Source organism: Palaemon carinicauda, chromosome 22 (assembly GCF_036898095.1).
Source record: "Palaemon carinicauda isolate YSFRI2023 chromosome 22, ASM3689809v2, whole genome shotgun sequence".
NCBI lineage: Eukaryota > Metazoa > Arthropoda > Malacostraca > Decapoda > Palaemonidae > Palaemon > Palaemon carinicauda.
Genome location: NC_090746.1, coordinates 45,753,026 through 45,775,249, shown reverse-complemented (window position 1 = coordinate 45,775,249; position 22,224 = coordinate 45,753,026). Strand labels below are relative to the sequence as shown.

Genomic DNA, 22,224 nt, shown 5'->3' with positions numbered 1-22,224 from the left:
TTATTCAGCTTGTGAATCAAATCTAGAACCTATCGCTGATGAGTTATGGGATTTGATGGGAATTTTATTCAGCTCCCGAATCGAACCTGAAACATATCGCTGACGAGGTATGATTTTTGACAGGAATTTTATTCAGCTCGTGAATGGAACCTGAAACCCATCACTGATGATGTAAGGGATTTAACGGGAATTTTATTTAGCTCATGTATCAAACCTCGAAACTATTGCTGATGAGGTATGGTATTTGAAGGGAATTAAATTCAGCTCGGGAATTAAATCTGGAACGTATTACTGACAAGGTATGGGATTTGACGGAAATTTTATTCAGGTCCTGAATTGAACCAGGAATCTATTGCTAGTGAGGTTTAGAATTTGACGTGAATTTTATTCATCTCGTCAATCAAAACCGGAACTTATCGCTGACGGAGTAAAAATCTCAACAGTTGAAGAAATGTATTTGATTTTTCTTTAGGATTTGGTCATGTGGAAAGAATGTTATGAAAATAAAATTCGGGATTACTAGGAAGCAGGGGAAAGGATTGGCAAAAAAAAAAATGTATTGGAAAAAATGGTGTGAATAAAAAGAACGAATAAAAGTGCATACATGATAGGAGTGAATGCTGCAGTGTGTCAGGTGATCGACTGGCTGACTCGAATAGTGGTAAATGTTTTATTTCAATGCGCAAAAGAGGATTTGTCTACAATTCATGTAGCCTATACATGAATGCACTGACACGCAAAGTGTATATATATATATATATATATATATATATATATATATATATATATATATATATATATATATATATATATATACATATATATATATACATATATATATATACATATATATATATATATATATATATATATATATATATATATATGTATATATATATAATATATATATATATATTTATATATATATTTATACATATATATATATATATATATATATATATATATATATATATATATATATATATATATATATATACACATAGCATTAAGTGAATTATTGAAATAAATGAAATCTGATGATAATATCATCTACTGACAGTAATTCATGTACAGTGCGTTCTACACACTAAAATAGTTATTGTGCATTGTTTGTATGTACACTTACACAAAAGATAACATGTCGACTACACTGATATCTAAAGACCATGTCCCATAGAACTTATGGATGAAATACAAATTAATCCATGATGTCAATTTTGCTGGTTACCAGCCAACCGCAGACATTCGCAGCAAAAATCTCCTTTTTTTTTCAACAATAATGTAGGAATATCAACAATATTAATGACACATATTGAGAATGTATGGCTGATGTATTACGAACAATAGCGGGAAGCATTCCGGAATCAGTCCGGGAGATTAAAAAATTCTCATTTGTTGTATTTCTGCATTTTCTGTGAACATTATCTTAGTTTTACCTCATTCATTTTCAGTCTTGCATTTCTGCTTTCTGTACCAACAATGTGTCACACAATCGTACATATTAATGACATTTCTCTTTTTTGTATATAGTCTCCTTTGTATCTTCGCTCTCCCCTCACACTGATAACGACCTGAATCAACTTGTCTGTTTTCTCACTGTTAAATGTTAACAGAAACGGTTGTTGGTTGAACAGGAAACAGCCTGTTATATGTTATGGCTTTCTTTCCCGGAATTGGTGTATATATAAACTGATGTTCTGTAATAAAGTTACTCGGTTGCTTTCATCCCACTTTTGAGTCACAACTTACTCTTGGCTCGTCATATTGGTGACCCTGGAGTGACTCGCTCCTCCCGCCTCCCCACCCCCCCTCACTGTTACTATGACGCCCTCAAAACATACCTTCTGCAGCAGTACTCGCCGTTGCCAGCCGCCCATATAGCAAAGCTTTTTCAGCTCTCTCAACAACCGTTGAGGGAACAAAGGGCTTCGCTCGCCCTCGGACGACTCTCCTCGTGAGGTGAACCTACTTTGTGCCCTTTGGGTAAGCCGTTTACCCGAACCTGTACGCGCCTCCATACCCGATATCGATAGTTTACCCATAAAGGACTTGATGACCAAAGCCGACGCCCTTATGGACAGCCACTTCATGACCTTCAAGACCTCCATCAACGCCTCCATTCCTATTCAACGTCAACCGAAGCCAATGTGAATGCCGTAGGACACACACGCCTACCCCGTGACGAGCCGTAGTGGCGACAAAGCCACCCATCACCCACCACTCACTCGCGCCCCAACCAACGACTTCTTCAACCACTTACTGCCACCCATCGGCCGCAGGTTTGCTACTACCACGCCAGATTCGGGGCTGCCGCGAAGAAATGTACAGTATGTCATTTTTAGGGGGGGGGGGGACCATGTACCAACCGTGTGTCACACGATCGTACATAGTATCAACAATTCTCTGTTTTGTATAGTGACCTTTGTATCTTCGCTCTCCTCTCGCACTGATTACCTGTATCAACTTGTCGGTTTTTCTCACCGTTAAATGTTAACAGAAATGGTTGTTAGTTGAACAGGAAACAGCCTGTTATATGTTATGGCCTTCTTGCCCAGAATTGATGTATATATAAACTGATGTTCTGTAATAAAGTTTTGAATCACAAACTACTCTTGACTCGTCACATTTCTCTATTCAAATCTTCTATCAACTATTGCAATTCCATCCATGATTAACAATATATTATTATACTTTAGTCCCATGTCTGGGAACCAAATTATAATATTTTATATATTACGGCTGGCAAGGTATACAACCTCCCGAGTTCCAATTTCACCTATTTGTTTTTACATTATCTGTTACACTTGAAAATATTAATACCCAAGCTCTTAGACGTTTATATAACTCCCAGACAGCAATATATAAAACACTGAATATCCAAAGGTCTCCTAAATACACTCAATTCAAAACTGGGTAATTATTCTTAAGAATTATCGAAAACCACCTCTTACTTCGATTTAATAACAGGATACGAGCGAGTATGAAACAAACACTGGTGATTGACATAATACATTCTTTACAAAAATAAATATATTCTATATAAATTACAACACTTTGAAAAGAATTTACATAAAATAAATCACTCAAAATATCAAGTCTGAACAAAAGTTAAGATTAAAACAAAAATGTTACGCTCTGAAAATTATATAATCACTTGACTTGAAATATCAGATCTGAATAAAACCTTGGACTAAAACAAAAGAAATAATTACACTCTGAAAATTATATAATCACTTGAATCGAAATATTAAATCCGCATAAAAGTCTCAGACTAAGAAATAAATACTTATGAAAATTATACAATCACTTGTTTCACTTAAAACTAAATTTTACACAATTAATTAGTCTTGACACTTATTAAAGAAATTGCATAAAGTAACTGATAAACTTACACATTTAGCTCACCCAAAGCTAACCACGTAAGGTAACAAATATTCTTCACATTTCTTACTTGCACAGGACCAGTTAAAAAATTTACACAATACCAACACTCACCACAACACTATAGATTTAAAATCCCTGGCAACTTTTACACGATATACGCTGGGGCACAAAATCACTTAGGAGAGGACAAACTATAGGCATATGGAGAGAGAGAGAGAGAGAGAGAAAGAGAGAGAGAGAGAGAGAGAGAGAGAGAAGAGAGAGAGAGAGAGAGAGAGAGAGAGAGATTAACTTAGGCCCTTTCACAGGACAGCTGTTTCTCTTTTGATGCTATGCATCCTTGGGGATGCTATATATATATATGACTTGGTTACTTCCAGAATATTCTAGGTCCGAGATCTGGAAGCATGGGGGTTAGCCTAAGGGCGTAATGATTGCCAATGACTACTCTCTAGATGTGTACCAGCGCAACAACGAGAAGACTCTCTCTCAGCTAGCTCCGCCCACCTTTGTCTTCAGAAATAAAAAAAAGGATAACATCTAACACTAAGGTTTTAGAGAGCATTACAAAACACGTGGTGAATATAAGAATTACATATTTTCTCCGATACATGATGCAATACCTCATAAAAACATAAAATAGATTTACATAAGCCCTTGTTCATATCTCGTACGGATCATATAGCACTCTTAAACAGATTATATAAGGCTTCTTAACAAAATATATGAAATAAAAAGTTAATTCTTAAAAATGTATATTTACATATACTGACTTGAATGAAAAAATACAATGAAATTAGCGATGAAAGCCTTACATAACTTACATAAACTCATACCTTCATGAGAGGAACTCATCTCAAGAGCTGGCTATTTACTTTTCAATGCACATATGAAAACAAATAAAATACCTGAATAACTTATTTACTCTATACTAGACCAGCTTTGTAAGAGTATGTATGTATGTATGTATGTATATGTAAATATCACCCACGAACGGCATTTAATACCGAATTCTATCTTGGGAATATATATCCACTTGGAATTCATTTTATGGTAACAGCTTCTGGCCGGGTGGAGATTCGAACCCCCACCTGTGGGCCGGAAACCATGCCAGCAACGGCTCTACCAACTGAGCTATCATAGCTCAGTTGGTAGAGCCGTTGCTGGCATGGTTTCCGGCCCACAGATGGGGGTTTCGAATCTCCACCCGGCCAGAAGCTGTTACCATAAAATGAATTCCAAGTGGATATATATTCCCAAGATAGAATTCGGTATTAAATGCCGTTCGTGGGTGATATTTATATTGGTTGAAATCACGTGTGCTTGTGATATATATATATATATATATATATACACACACATATATATATACATGTGTTTGTGCGGCATGATATTGATAGTGAGAAAAGTGACAGCAATATCATCATCTATTACAAAATTTATATTTATCGTTTTGCAATGTAATACCATCCCTGCATGCTTTGCAGCACTACTTAGAATAAATATGATGAAAAAATACACACCAAGTCACTTTCCACTCATAGAATTTTACACTTCACATTTATTTCAGAGCACATATCTAAATTTCCTCACGAGCAGTAATGCTGTAAGAATATCAATTGACTTTTGCTTTCCGGATCGACAGCCTTTCGTATCTTCTTGGTATAGTTGTGTATAGGAGGGACTTTTGAAATATGCTTAATTGGGAGATATGAGGGCAGGTCATCTTTAAAAAGGCATCGTTTCCCTAACAACTTAATAATATCCTTGCTACATTGAGGTAAACATCCATATTGAATTTGGGTATTATTGCATTGGCAATCTATTTATTAAATATTTTCCATGATATAACACACAGGAGCTTTTTTTCTAAAACAATTTGAATATAGGAAAACACAAACCCTCAAACATAGCCTCTGTAACGAGGTCTTCTTCCACTTTCTGGGGAAAGAGTTCTCTTGCTTGAGGGTACAATTAAGTACACTACTATCCTATTTTATAGTTAATATATGAAGGATCTATTTCAATATTGTTATTGTTCTTTAAATATTTTATTTTAATTGTTCATTACTTCTCTTGTAGTTTATTTATTTCCTTGTTTCCTTTCTTCACTGAGCTGTTTTTCCATGTTGGAGCCCTTGGGCGTATGGAATCCTGCTTTTCCAGCTAGGGTTGTAGCTTAGCTTGTAATAATAATAATAATACACACATACATAAACCAAGGCACTTCCCCTACATCAACAAATGAAACAAAACAAAAAGGGGACCTCTTCTCTCTACGTTCCTCCCAGCCTGACAAGGGACTCAACCGAGTTCAGCTGGTACTGCTAGGGTGCCACAGCCCACCCTTCCCCGTTATCCACCACAGATGAAGCTTCATAATGCTGAATCCCCTACTGCTGCTACCCCCGCGGTCATCTAAGGCACCGCAGGAAGCAGCAGGGCCTACCGAAACTGCGTCACAATCGCTCGCCATTCATTCCTATTTCTAGCACGCTCTCTTGCCTCTCTCACATCTATCCTCCTATCACCCAGAGCTTTCTCCACTCCATCCATCCACCCAAACCTTGGCCTTCCTCTTGTACTTCTCCCATCAACTCTTGCATTCATCACCTTCTTTAGCAGACAGCCATTTTCCATTCTCTCAACATGGCCAAACCACCTCAACACATTCATATCCACTCTAGCTGCTAACTCATTTCTTACGCGCGTTCTCAACCTCACCACTTCGTTCTTAACCCTATCTACTCGAGATACACCAGCCATACTCCTTAGACACTTCATCTCAAACACATTCAATTTCTGTCTCTCCATCACCTTCATTCTCCACAACTCCGATCCATACATCACAGTTGGTACAATTACTTTCTCATATAGAACTCTCTTTACATTCATGCCCAACCCTCTATTTTTCACTACTCCCTTAATTGCCCCCAACACTTTGCAACCTTAATTCACTCTCTGACGTACATCTGCTTCCACTCCACCATTTGCTGCAACAACAGACTCCAAGTACTTAAACTGATCCACCTCCTCAAGTAACTCTCCATTCAACATGACATTCAACCTTGCACCACCTTCCCTTCTCGTACATCTCATAACCTTACTCTTACCCACATTAATTCTCAACTTCCTTCTCTCACACACCCTTCCAAATTCTGTCACTAGTCGGTCAAGCTTCTCTTCTGTGTCTACAACCAGTACAGTATCATCCGCAAACAACAACTGATTTACCTGCCATTCATGGTCATTCTTGTCTACCAGTTTTAATCCTCGTCCAAGCACTCGAGCCTTCACCTCTCTTACCACTCCATCAACAAACAAGTTAAACAACCACGGCGACATCACACATCCCTGTCTCAGCCCTACTCTCACCGGAAACCAATCACTCACTTCATTTCCTATTCTAACACATGCTTTACTACCTTTGTAGAAACTTTTCACTGCTTGCAACAACTTTCCACCAACTCCATATAACCTCATCACATTCCACATTGCTTCCCTATCAAGTCTATCATACGCTTTCTCCAGATCCATAAACGCAACATACACTTCCTTACCTTTTGCTAAATATTTCTCGCATATCTGCCTAACTGTAAAAATCTGATTCATACAACCCCTACCTCTTCTAAAACCATCCTGTACTTCTAAGATTGCATTCTCTGTTTTATCCTTAATCCTATTAATCATTACTCTACCATATACTTTTCAAACTACACTCAACAAACTAATACCTCTTGAATTACAACACTCATGCACATCTCCCTTACCCTTATATAGTGGTACAATACATGCACAAACCCAATCTACTGGTACCATTGACAATACAAAACACTATTAAACAATCTCACCAACCATTCAAGTACAGTCACACCCCCTTCCTTCAACATCTCAGCTCTCACACCATCCATACCAGATGCTTTTCCTACTCTCGTTTCATCTAGTGCTCTCCTCACTTCCTCTACTGTAATCTCTCTCTCATTCTCATCTCTCATCACCGGCACCTCAACACCTGCAACAGCAATTATATCTGCCTCCCTATTATCCTCTACATTCAGTAAAATTTCAAAATATTCCACCCACCTTTTCCTTGCCTCCTCTCCTTTTAACAACTTTCCATTTCCATCTTTCACTGTCTCTTCAATTCTTGAGCCAGCCTTCCTTACTCTCTTCACTTCTTTCCAAAACTACTTCTTATTCTCATAATATGACTGACCCAGTCCCTGAACCAACCTCAGGTCAGCTGCCTCTTTTCCTCACGTACCTTGCGCTTTACTTGCACCTTTTTCACTCTATATTTTTCATACTCCTCTATACTATTACTCTGCAGCCATTCTTCAAAAGCCCTCTTTTTCTCTTCCACTTTTACCTTCCCTCCTTCATTCCACCATTCACTGCCCTTCCTCATGCTGCCTCCAACAACCTTCTTGCCACACACATCACTTGCAATTCCAACAAAATTTTCTTTTACTAACTTCCACTCCTCCTCTAAATTACCAGTTTCTCTTACTCTCACTTCGTCATATGCCATTTTCAACCTTTCCTGATATTTACTTTTTACCCCGGGTTTTATTAGCTCTTCAACTCTCACAACCTCCCTTTTACAACCACCTACACTATTCCCCTACTCTTTTGATACAACTAATTTTCCTTCCACCAAAAATTGATCAGACATACCGTTAGCCATATCCCTAAACACGTGCACGTCTTTCAATCTTCCAAACATTCTTTTAGTTATCAACACATAATCCATTAATGCCCTTTCTACTACTCTTCCATTTGCCACTCTTACACATGTATACTTGTTTTTATTTTTATTTTTGAAAAAGCTAGCACTTATTACCATCTCTTGTTCAATACACACATCTACCAATCTCTCACCACTCTCATTTTCACCTGGTACGCCATACTTCCCAATGACACCTTCTACCTCTCCAGCGCCCACTCTAGCATTTAAGTCACCCATGACAACTACATAATTCCTTCTACCCAGTCCTTCTACACACCTAATAATAATAATAATAACAACAACTTATCCTTTAATTTCTTTGTAGGTTTTGTTACAACGTGTCTTGAGAACCCAATTTTTTTCCAAATTCAAAATGCCATAAGTTTATAGACGTCATCTCCATTTAATAGTCCATAGTTGTAGACATTTAGATTCTTATTTACTTTTTAAAAAAGAGTGCAAATGCCATGAAGATAGTTTTTCTACACTAAGTCAAGTGCTTGAAAATATACAAGATTTTCAATAGACTTCTGAATGAGGAAGTTTTGTATTTTATCTTAAAAATACAATGAAAATGGAGTCTCTATTTAATGTTAGTATTTAATGGAATTTTCAAGACTAGATGTGCTATGCTAGTTCCACCCGGGACTGTCATGGAAATACATCGGAGAAAATTACACGATGTTAGCATTCCCTTTCGCAAATACGTTACGTTGAATGACAATTGACCACTTGTCCAGTTCTAGCTAACTTTTATGATAGGGTTACCGTTATCCAATCGCTACTGGTTCACAAATTATACGCTATGTAACTGGAATGCATTCTTATAATTCGTAGTAGGGATGTGCTAGGTATGTTATACATTCCTTATACATACACGATACATATGCTCCCATCCTGCAACACACAATTACCTGTGCGTTGCGGATAAAGGACAAACACCCAAATAACAGGGGATGTATTACAGATGTGTTGAATATGAAATTCGAATGTATTACGAACTCCCATCAGCAACGAGAATTCTGAGCAGTTCAAAATCCAGGGAGCGGAAAAAGCAACCAGTGCGGATGCATTGCGGAGGTTGGCCAACTGATTTCAGCATGGGTCACGAATAATGAGTATGTTTAGGGAATACCGTTCGCTATTCTGTCGCAATTCACCGGCAAGTCCTGTGGCACACGCACTCAACAGACAAAATTAAAGAAATTTATAACCATGTTCCTAAACTTTGATATTTTCAACATTCATTACCAGACCATAATATGTGAGAGAGAGAGAGAGAGAGAGAGAGAGAGAGAGAGAGAGAGAGAGAGAGAGAGATGAAGGGTTAGCCCCACCACCACCAGCTACACAGAGTACGGTGGAACAGATGAAGTTTCCCTGGTGATTAAGAGATGGCGTACACTCTTGTACACTGAACCCCCTTCCCCCCCCCCCCCCGCTAACTGGCCGAGCGATCGCCCAGCCGCTGTGAAAAAAAAAAAAAGACTACATTCGCTCCGGCACAGCATTCGCTAACTAGAGCTTGCACCAGTGGTCTATGTAGAGGTTTTCTTCAGGAATGAACCTTTCTTTAGATATCTACTCCTTTAAATTGTAGAATGTTCAGCAGTCTTGCAATAACATATTGTAAAAAAATTTGGTAAAATAAAACAGCACTCTTTAGGTTCAACATAATCATTACTCTTCAATTATTTAATATCGTGACAAATACCTATAAAAAGGAAAATGTGTTTATGCACGACGGCCACAACCAATACTATACATGCAAGACAAGGCGCACAAGCCCTTAGTGACTTCAGCCGTAACAATCAAATTACTCTTTGGTTAATTAATACCAAACCTTATAACTTAGCGGATGAGAAAATTTGAGAACTATCAAAAGAATAGTCAATAAAAAATAAATATGATTGCAACGTTTAAACAAAATATGAGAGACGACTGCAACTGGTTTCGAGATTAAGCATTAGCGATTTTTGTCAACCAACAAGAAAATAACTATGTTGGTAGCTTTTGAAAACTGAAGTTGCCGGTTTGAGAATGATACATAACGAGCTATGAAAATATTACAAATATCATTATCCCTCCATTACTAAAAACTTATACAAAGTGAACAAGAAATCTAAAATTTGAAGATTAAGACATTATGGGACATTATTTTTCTACAATAGGAGAGAGAGAGAGAGAGAGAGAGAGAGAGAGAGAGAGAGAGAGAGAGAGAGAGAGAGAGAGAGAGAGAGAGAGACTTACAAGGATTTTGGATGCCTCAAAGAATTTTTTAGTACATTCGCGGAGAACCCATTTGCTCTTTGGTAGAGCTATTTAGTTTAAGCATTTAGAGAGTTGTTATGATCTTGTCTAACTTATTCTTGAACTCGTTTACCGTCTTTCTGTTCACTACATCCGCTGGACGTCTATTCCAAGTATTAACTATTTTGTATAGAGAGAGAGAGAGAGAGAGAGAGAGAGAGAGAGAGAGAGAGAGAGAGAGAGAGAGAGAGAGAGAGAGAGAGAGAGTGTGTGTGTGTGTTTATTAGCTGGGGTCCCATTAAAAATCCAGCTGGGATCGTATCTCAGTGAAATATCCCACGGCGGAAAAAGACATTGAAATTTTTAGGATTCATTGTCGCCTTCGGGAAGTTCGTAATTTCTTCCTTTCTTCAGACGTCTTTCTTTCAAAAGTCCGGGCTCTTGTCTTCCCCTTACGACCTTTCGTAAATTCTCGCAACATTACAGTAAAAGTTGGGAACAAGATGCTGAACGCATCTTTGCCCACAACGGCCCCTGGCGCTGCACACAGCAGGTGCAGCTTACCCTTTTTTTTAAACCCCTTCTTCACTATCTACCATGAACCTGTGTGACCTTATGCAACATCAAACTGGCTTTTTAACATTAACGGTAAACTTAGTGGTCACTAAACCACGCTGTACCACCCATGAATCAGACTCCTTACCAAGACCGACTTCATGTACAGGTATACCTTTCTCTCCATCAACTCTTTCGACCTCAGGCTTATCAATCCATCCACCACTATAAAGGAAGGTTTCTCGAGTGTTCCATTACGATGGCTAAATATCGGGTCACAACCACATCTCTTTTCTTTTTAGCTATATTAGTTATTTTCGCATACATATATATATATATATATATATATATATATATATATATATATATATATATATATATATATATATAGAGAGAGAGAGAGAGAGAGAGAGAGAGAGAGAGAGAGAGAGAGAGAGAGAGAGAGAGAGAGAGAGACAATGTAAAAAAAACGATACGAAATTTTGTATACCTGGCAGATAAAAACTGAATAATAATTCATACCAGTAATATAACTTATCAGATATTGAAAATAATTCATAAAGTGACACTTCGGTCAGTTATATGCTATTAAAGCGACATAATCAGATTTTTTTTTTATTTTTTTTTATAACAATGTCTGCATAAGAGAAAAAAGGACTTGATATGATATCCTTCCACTCCTGTTTATAATTGTGAATTTTGAAGGTAGCCTTAATGATTGAATAAGTCGGTTGTTTCGTTGACGTTAACAAGTTAAAAAATGTGGACTCCTGTCGATAAAAATATCTTGGATAAGGGCTTCAGATACACTAGGTCCTAAAATAATGATACACATCTACCCAGCTCTAAAAAATATATAATTCCCACACTGCTTCTCTCTAAAGCTGTATTAGTACAGTGGTAGGACGGCTTTGAAATTTTCAAATATGTTAAAACAGACTTGATGAATCGCTGCCCAGGAAAATAATTGCCAATAATGGAAACAGTTTATTTGAACTGTTGACATTCTTAAAATCCTGGCAAAGTCAGTTTTGCATCTTTAATGATATCTGTTGCACAATAACCCTGTCTTATAAATAAAGAAGAACTATCTGGGTTTATATATATATATATATATATATATATATATATATATATATATATATATATATATATATATATATATATATATCCTGTAATGCTGACCGGCATTGACAGACACATGATTACTTGGGTCTCTCGTCCCTTGGGAGGAGGAAAGGAGTAATCATACCATGGTGAGAAAGGTACCTGAGAGGAATGGGGGACGGGTGGGAAGGGTTGAATCTGTGTGCATGCTGGCGTATGCCTGTGTGCGCGTATCTATTTAAAAATAATTAGCCGTTATTTTTGATGGGTCGCTTAATCTAGTAATAAAATAACTAAACCCAAGAATGTTGGATTTTAACATTTTTGACAAGATATTTTTCAATAGCTTCGTTTTCTAATGGAAGAAAAAATATACGTTACCTCTATGCAAAACCATAAAAATAACGGAAATAAAATGAAACCAAATGAAAACCCTATATTTTGCAAGGCTTTCCTTCAATGATAAATTTCATATACAGTAGCCTAACTATAGTCCTAAGTATTAGCACACTGTACAATGAGATACTATTCCACCCCAATCATCAAACCAATCGCCCTTGACAACACACAACTACAGAAAGTAGAATTATCCGTTTGCTAAGAAGCGAGCGGCGTGATTCCGTTCATTAAACAACATTCAAGTGAACATCTGTAACTCACCGCCATCCCCCAACCACCAGCATTTACAAGTTCTGTTTTTAAAAAATCCTAAATCAAGTTTCACGGCAACCTTTGTAAAGTAACTTTGTTGACTCAGAAGGTAAACGCTAATGAAACGAACTCGATTTTTTCTTTGAATAAGAAGCAGCATGAGATAGTGACCAAACTCGAGGTTCATGCGACTATGTATCCTCTCATGCGTAATAGTATTACATGGCTGCGAGAAGACAGTTAAACGTGACCTTAAAGTGTTGGTCTTGAGCCAACCAGCACCACCACCAAGCGACCTTTATGAATCAAGCGGGTCATAAGGCACTCAATTTATTGGACTGGGGAGTTGCGGCCTGCAATGAAGTTGAAAGATTTCTTACTGATATTCAAACAAAATTAAAATTTTAAATGACGTTAACAGGGAACATCTAAAATTGTATTACCATTTTGTGAAACAATGATTCCAGTGGACGACAGCTATCTCTTTTTTTTTATGCTGAAATCAGTGGGATGACCAAACTAACACCCTTCTATGGCCCAGGCTCAAAGAAAGGCGTCACAATGGATAAGAAAAAACAGTGGAGTCAACTTAAAAGAAGTTATAAAAAAAACTACTGCTTAAAGAACGTAAACCTGAGCATAGGGGAACACAGAAGCAGTAAAAGAATTCCAAATAGTAAGGTATGGTATATGATACGGAAGTTGGATCAAAGAGAACTAATAATTGGAATAAATTGGTAGTATGTGATACAGAATTTATTAGCAGTGCGTGATACAATCATGTTCAGAGTCAACAAAAATAAACACTGAAATGAGACCAATAGTAAAAAAAATCACAATGACAACAAAATTTTAAAAACTGAAGGGTAAAAAATATCTTTCATACATACTCCCATTATGGAACTATAACTGATTTCTCTAACATGATTTTGAGGTTAAAACTCCAACTCAAGACAGTAAAAGGTAGATTTATGATACTGTTGTGAAAATCAATCGAAGAATTAAAAGAAAGAATAGGCGGAGAAACAGGTGGTGAAGTGTATCTATAATTTGCAATGGTATTGAACGGAAATATATCAAAATATAACAGCTATATTTCATCTTTATCATGTGATGCGCATCAATCTAATTTATCATTTTACATCATATTTCTAACACGAAAACATCACATATTTCTACCCCAACAATGTTGAAGACTATACTCAGTAATAAAGTGTTTTGTTTTAAATATTTCTTACCCATAAGTCTAATACGACTACTACTGACGTTACCACCAACATGAGTCTAACACAACCATTACTGACATTACCAGCAAAAGGATTCTAATACGGCCACTACTGACGTTACCACCAACATGAATCTAATAAGGAAATTACTGACATTACCAGCAACAGGAGACTAATACGACCATTGCTGACATTACCACCGACATGAGTATAATACGACCATTACTGACATTTCCAGCAACAGGAGACTAATACAACCATTACTGACATTACCAGCAACAGGAGACTAATACGACCATTACTGACATTACCACCAACATGAGTCTAATACAACTATTACTGACATTACCAACAACATGAGTCTAATACAATCATGACTGATATTACCACCAACATGAGTCTAATAACACCATTACTGATATTACCACCAACATGAGTCTAATGCGACCATTACTGACATTACCAGCACCAGGAGTCTAATACGACCATTACAGACATTAAAAGCAACACAAGTCTAATACAACCATTACTGACGTTACCAGCAACAGGAGACTAATACAACCATTACTGTCATTACCACCGACATGAGTCTAATACGACCATTACTGACATTACCAGCAACAGGAATCTAGTACGACCATTACCGACATTACCATCGACATGAGTCTAATACGACCATTACTGACATTACCACCAACATGAGTCTAATACGACCATTCCTGACATTACCACCAACATGAGTCTAATACAACCATAACTGACATTATCACCAACATGAGTCTAATACGACCATTACTAACATTACCACCAACATGAGTAATACAATCATTACTGACATGACCAAGACATGAGTTTAATAAGACCATTACTGACATTACCACCAACATGAGCCTAATACGACCATTACTGATATTACCTCTGACATGAGTCTAATACGACTATAATTGACATTACCACCGACATGAGTCTAATACGACCATTACTGTCATTATCAACGACATGAGTCTAATACGACCATTTCTGACATTACCACTGACATGGGTCTAATACGACCATTACTGACATTAATTATATCGCCGTGAGTCTAATACGACCATTGCTGACATTATCACCGACATGAGTCAAATAAGATTATTACTGACATTACCACCGACATGAGTCTAATACGAACATTACTGACATTACCACCGGCATGAGTCTAATATAACCATTACTGACATTACCACCGACATGAGTTTAATACGACCATTACTGTCATTACCACCGACATGAGTCTAACACGACCATTTCTGACATTACCATCAACATGAGTCTAATATGGTCATTTTCATAAGTTCAGTGACCACTGAGAGCGGAGGTACTTTTCTCATTGGATTTGACTTTTTGGAGGGATAAAAAAAGAGATTTAGCTCCCATGCCCCTGTCAAAAGTGTGGGCATAACTTTTGAGAGCCCTGAATTCAAAATGGCTTCCGTCGTCAGTTCAATAAATTAACCTTTTCCTCTCTTGTCTTAAGAGAACTGTACAAAATATGTTTTCTGAGGTTTTATGGCATGGGGAATTCATTTCTGATGTTATTTTATTGATTTGACCTGTTTTTCATATTCAAATTCACCCTGCTAAGAGAGTTTTCTTTTGTTTCAGGTCAATGTGTGGTTCTGCTTCCTTACTTCCATACTATTAAAAGAGGATCACGACTGAATTAGTGTAATACTCAAGACATTTCAAATAGATATTGTCAGCAAGATGTCATATGAATGTGTACTGAAATGCGTTAAGACTTCTAAGTGCTCAGATACCATCAGCCAAGGAAAGTGGGAGTCTCTAGAGTCAAAGTCTAAAAGATGGTCAGGACTTGATAGGTATGATGATATTGACAGCACCACTTCATGGCAAGATGGGCCTGCAAATTATTACACGCACCAAGGATGCTACATATCAATCTCATCTTCAGACAAGGTTGAAAAGTCTCTACGACACAAACGGAACGAAAGTGACAATTGTTCCAAGTACAAGTCAAATATCAAGCTTTGAAATGCCAGCTCTGTGTGATATGAGACAAAAGGACTATTGCCTGCTAAGCGCCTGCGTTCTTCTGTGGGTGGATCCCTCATCGAGAAAACAAAATGTGTGTGGTGTCTGAAGGGTGAGGACATGAAGCATCCAAATAGAGCAAAGGGCAAGATGTTCAGAATCAACATACACTCGGCATGGCTCTCCTTCAAACGCCACACCGTTTTAATAGAAGAAGAGTTGCGGGATCGTCTCTCACGATTTGTCGAGTCCACATCAGTGCTGTCAGACCCTTTTGCAACAGACATTATGTATCACCATAACTGCTGGAGAAAGTATGTAAGCCACCTTAAGTTTGAACAAAGCGAAGGAATGCATCTTCAGAATGTGTCTATATCAGAGGCGAACAATTTGTTCTTTAGACAAGTGGATACAGTCATCTTTGCTGAGCGTGAGATCCGTTCATTGCAGTCTTTTAGCAGACTACAAATGTATTGTCAATGACTATGGTTATCCAGATGAAGTTAAGTCGTCCTGCATGAAACGTCTGCTCTTAAATGAGTATCAGGACAAAATTGGTTTCCAAGAAGGAAATGCAAAGAACAAGAGTCCATGGGTGTATAGACACTGCGGGACGGGGTGACTATATTGAGGCTGCTATGTTGTCCCTTGGCATCACTGATGAGCAATTCATTCAACACCTAGCACCACGCCTGTCAAAGAAGATCAAAGACACATCTTCTGTCACATGGCCACCTCGCATTGACCATCTCAGAGAAGCTGAAGAGGTAGGTGAGCAACCACTTCAGTTGTTGACTTTGTTAAAACAACCTACAAGAAAAACTGTTGATCTCAGTCCTGCCACACTCAGCCTGGCCTCCATAATCACCTACCACGTCAATGGACAGCACACCTCAACTGCAGTTAACCTTGGCCTCACTATTTATGGTATGACAAGGAGTAAAGACCTGGTGAACACACTTCACAAGTGTGTCTGCATCAGCTACTCAGATGCACTTCTTCTCTATGACCACTGGGCACTTAAGGATGTTGATGTGTCAGGCACCTGCCCACCAAAGATCGCAGATAGCAAGCCGGCCGTTGTTATTGTTGACAACGACGACTTCAAGTTGGATACTATGACAGGCAGTACAGCAGACGCTCACAGAACTAATGTCATGTTCGTGCAGCCAGAAAGCTATGAAAGGAAACCAGATGAAGTGCCTTTGGCCAGGCTTGCCAAGAAGCAGATCTCTGAACAGCTGACAAGAAAATGTAGAGAGATCACACATGTTCAACAATACAGATAACCCCCTTGCAGTACCAGCGAGCCACCAATTTGTGCCTGGGTAAACACACTATTGAATGGCTCAGCTCCGCAATGTGCCCGCTCTGTTATACATGCACTGTCTCGCACCAACAATGACTGTACAAGACCCCTACCACACGAGCAACGGGTTCCAGTATACAGTGGTGCCCGATCCTGCCTCTGTCCACCACCCAACAAGAGCAAGGCCTACTTTCACACCACCTATGATGAACCCCCAAGCAAATCAGTGATACATGATATTATGACAAAACTAGTGGAAACAATGCGCAAGAAGAAAATCCCATTCTTCTTTCTCGTTGGAGATCTGCCCACCTACAAGACAATTGTCCAACTCAAGGCAGAGAATCTAGAATTTTTTAAGAATATCACCACAATCATTGGTGCTTTCCACCAACAGATGTTGTACATGCATGCTATATTTAGGAGATTCAAGGGCTCTGGGATGTATGACACTCTGGTATCAGCAGGAGTGGTGATGGATGGATCTGTGGACCAAGCACTACAAGGCAAACATTACAGGCATGGTGTGCACTGCATCATGGCTTGGAAAGAGGCTCTTATCCACCTTCGGCTAAGAGACATTCTTGAGCATAAGGAACTCTCAGAAAATGTGAAAGAGAAGCTGAACATTCAGCGTAACGAACTCACCGAAACACAAGAGGCACTTCACGAAGCTCACTCTGACCTTGAAAATAACGATGACATGAAGACTTTGATCAACAGAGTTTATGAGAAACCTGGTACCGACATGGGGGACTTTTGGCTTTCGTTCATAGAGATGTCAGACCCTCTTGTACAGAATCTTGATGCGTGCCATGCCAGAAATGGACAGGAGCACATATCCTCAACATATAACATGTTGCCTGGACTGATGGCATACAACAACCATGATTATGGAAGGTAGCTGCCAGATTACTGGGCAATGTTGTCATCTTTGTCAAATGAGCAAAAGGAATTCTTTAACAATCACTTTGCCCAGTCTATGACAGGTCTACCCTACTCCTGTCAACCACTTGACCTCTGGATCGAAACAACCATGAATCTGAACTCTAAGTTGAAACAAGGATGGCTTTGTCTTTTGCAAAACGAGAAGTAACTGTTCTCTACAATAAGGAATGTAAACAATGTGGCCAGAGTGAAGGCTGCAGTGAAGCAGAATGTCAAATGTGAGCATCACAACAGGAAACATGTTGAGTGTCAACCAACAAGGATAAAGAAGGATGAGCAAGCAGTTCAGGATCTACAGCACTGCATGAAAGAATTTAGTGCTGAACCATTTGATAACTCATCACCTTCACTGAAGTCACTGCAGTCTGGTCTAGTTGCTTCTCCACAGCTAGTACCAGACCTCAACACTGCTTTTCAAGATCAGGTTGAAACTCTCCTGAACAAGCGAGTATTCACGAAGACACAGCCTCTTACTGCAACCATCCACAAGAATAAAAGCCAAAGCTTTGCCAGTGAAAAGATTTGTGCACCAGCAGGTACGCCTATGAAAGTGGCTCAGATGGAGAGGTCGGGTCCGGCGGCCCTGGTGGACCTTGCAGAAGGATCAGGCATGCTCCCACTTGACTCAGCCCTTGAGGGGAGAGTGACTGAGGAGTGCTTGTCTCTGTACAATGCAGAAGGGTCAATGTTCAAAACAATGAAGAGCAAGCTCTTGGATCAGTTTAACCTTGATCCAGTTGTTCAAGAACCAGAAAACTACATCAGCATTGTCGACATGGGTATGATCTGGAGGCTAGCCACTCCAACACCCGAGGACAGCGAGGCAAAGACGCGAGATGGCTCAAAGTACTGCTGGAAGGACTATCTAGAAAACATCTGCAAGATAATTTTCTTACGCCATGCCAATGCAAGGCCTTACATCATTCTTATCAACGACAAGTATGACCTTCCTTTCAGCATCAAGGGCAGCAAAACATACAGATATTCAAAACGTTTTTCCAAAGCCAACAGACACATTCCCAGGAGCTGCTGAATTTAACCAACTGATGGTCAAATCAGGAAACAAGATCAGAGTGCAAAAGCTCCTCAGGGAACACCTGAAAGCACAAGCTTCTATGATGTGTTGTAGAAAAATCTACTGTGGGGGAGAAAGAGCAACCAATGTGAGCACTGGTGTGGCAAACACAGACTTTATTTTCAGACATCCAGAAGCTGACACAATGATGTTCAATGCCTATGCCAAGCTCAGGACGGGAAACTTTAATGGGGCAGTTGTAATTGACAGTGAAGATACAGATGTGACCGTTCAAGCAGCATATCTCTCACAGCAACTCCCTGGTGATCTACTTATCAAACGCAAGCATGTCTTTATCAACTGCCGTGACATGCCACCAGAAGAAATCTCAGAGATCATCATTCCTCTCCAAGTGATCACTAGCAGTGATCAAACGTCAGGGTTCTACGGCCATGGAAAGAAGAAGGTGACGGAGACGGTGATCTCTGATCCCGAGGCGAGAAAGCTCCTGGGACTAATTGGTGAAAGCATCGACTTGGAGGATAGTATCAGAGCTGATATGAAGACCTTTGTACTGTCCTGTATCTATGGTGAAAGTGCAGATGCTACTTACAAGCAAGCAAGGGCTTCCAGGTGGCAAAAAATGAAGAAGAGGAGTACGATCCGCCTCCCACCTGATGACAACTCCTTGAATCCTCATGTTGAAAGGACAAACTATATCACATAGTGCCAACTACACCACAACTTGTTTGACCATCCATCCCCTATTGGTCATGGCCGGGAACTTGTGAATGGAAAATGCCGACCAGTGCGCTACACACAACCCCGCTTTGCCCCAACAGCTCATGCTTCCTGACACCTCAGAGGAAAGTGAATCTGACAGTGAGAAGAGTGAGTCTGGGGATTCAACAGATTCAGAAGTATAGAAGTCCCATGATTGACGTAGAACAATTGATTCAGTGGTGTACATTTGCTAATCAATATCAATTTATTGTTTGACATTTCCTTGTGTTTCAACGTGTTTCAACCATTAACCTTGGTTTTGTTGTAAAGTGAGGTTTGTGTCTTTACCTTTACTTCTATCATTAATAAAATAATTCATCAAAAAAAAAAAAAAAAAAAAAACTTTCATTACAACCTACTATAAAAGGTCTGTAATGACCTAGCAAAATTGAACGTTTGGTGCTCAAAGTCGGCGGTCATAGTTAATTTGAATAAGAAAAACAGGTCAAATCAATAAAATAACATCAGAAATAAATTTCCCATGCCAAAAAACACTATCAAACATTTTGTACATCACTCTTAGCCAAACCGGGAAAAAGTTAATTTTTTGAACTGGCGACGGCGGCCATTTTTTAATTCAGGGCTCTCAAAAGTTATCCCCACACTTTTGACAGGGGCATGGTGGCTACATTTCTTTTCTATCCCTCCAAAAAGTCAAATCCAATGAGAAAATTAACTCCGCTCTCAGTGGTCACGGAACTTATGAAAATGACCCAACTATGATTAAAGAAATTACTTCGAAGGCTGAGAAGCTTACTGTACAATGAAATGAGAACCAATGAAAATGGTTTATATCATCGTATTCATTAATGTCGCCAAAATCATCAGCCTAACATCATATCATGAACGACAACCAAGACAATCCTTACGACGGATTATGCCCATGCAATATCTTTATAATATCAATATCCATGAACCCATATTTTATCGAAAACTTTGTTACATGAATATAAATAGATTGTATCTGATGCGCAAATATGTAAACGAATAATTTGACAGAAGACTTGCGTTAACTGACGGAAATAAATGAACATTTCGATGACGCAATAAAAACAGGGGAAATATAAATGTTCTTAAAAGACCAAAATATAGTATAACATTCATTGGAAAGCTTCAACATAGTACATAAATTATAAATAAATTGAATGGTTATCATTCTTGAAGGAAAAATTATGAAAACAACGGTCAACAGATATACGAATACAAGAGCATATAAAGCACTGAGAGAGAGAGAGAGAGAGAGAGAGAGAGAGAGAGAGAGAGAGAGAGAGAGAGAGAGAGAGAGAGAGAGAGAGATTCTTATTTTTCTAAACAACTAACATAATCGGACCAAGCATTAACGAAATAGATCAATATGGAATTTCACAAATCCAGCTAAAATCTTTACATGCCTCAGCTGACATTAGTAATCTTCGAGGACCTGAAATATAATTAGCAACTTTGCAATGTGTAAGATTGCTGTAAATTTCTAACTCTTTTATACTGAAGAATTAATACAGCAATAGATACAAAATAAGACAAATCAAAGCAAGGTTCCAGAGCATTGATTCAGTAACAAGTTTCCTTAAATTTTGTTTCAGTAACAAAAGTTTCCTTAAATTTAAGATCTCTCTCTATCAGCTTAAAGGCCCATGAAATGTTGAGAAAGTCACCATAACCTCTCTTGCAAATGTACATCTGCTGCATCAATTCTATCCGACAATGTGCTTGCTTTAATAAAATTCTGCGGTCTGTAATGCCATTAGATCACCTTTTATAAAAGCACAGCATTGATACCACGAATCTAAACACAGTTAAACTGAGACACGGCCGATCATCTTTCGTGTGCTTTTGCACGACGGTTAATCCATTTCAACCGTGTAATAGAAGTTGGGATGATAAGGTAACAGTAACAGACACTGATAGACAGAGGCTCACATGGAAAGCCCTGCAATCACTGTTGACTTATGTCGGTAAACGACTAACATTGTACTTCAATTCTTCACATTATATCAACGAAATTCACACGAATTTCATTAAAACACTGAGCCTAAATTATTCTCAGGATTACTCATTTCCTTCGTTCCGACCACAACCTCGATAAAAATTGCAAAAGCGATAAAAAATACGACGAAAACTGAATTAGCAAAAGGTTACATATAATTTCTGACATTTACTCGAAGAAGACAGACAGCTGCTAAGCATTTAACGCAAAATTCCCTTTCACCTAATGCAATAATCTATTTAATCATGC

The 22,224-nt window shown here is 38.5% G+C and overlaps 1 protein-coding gene across 2 annotated transcripts in view; it reads right to left on the bottom strand.

Annotated features, from left to right (window-relative positions):
* fus (fusilli) overlaps positions 1–22,224 on the bottom strand; it is a 304,998-nt gene that overhangs the window by 145,409 nt on the left and 137,365 nt on the right. The gene's annotated exons all lie outside the window — the stretch shown is intronic.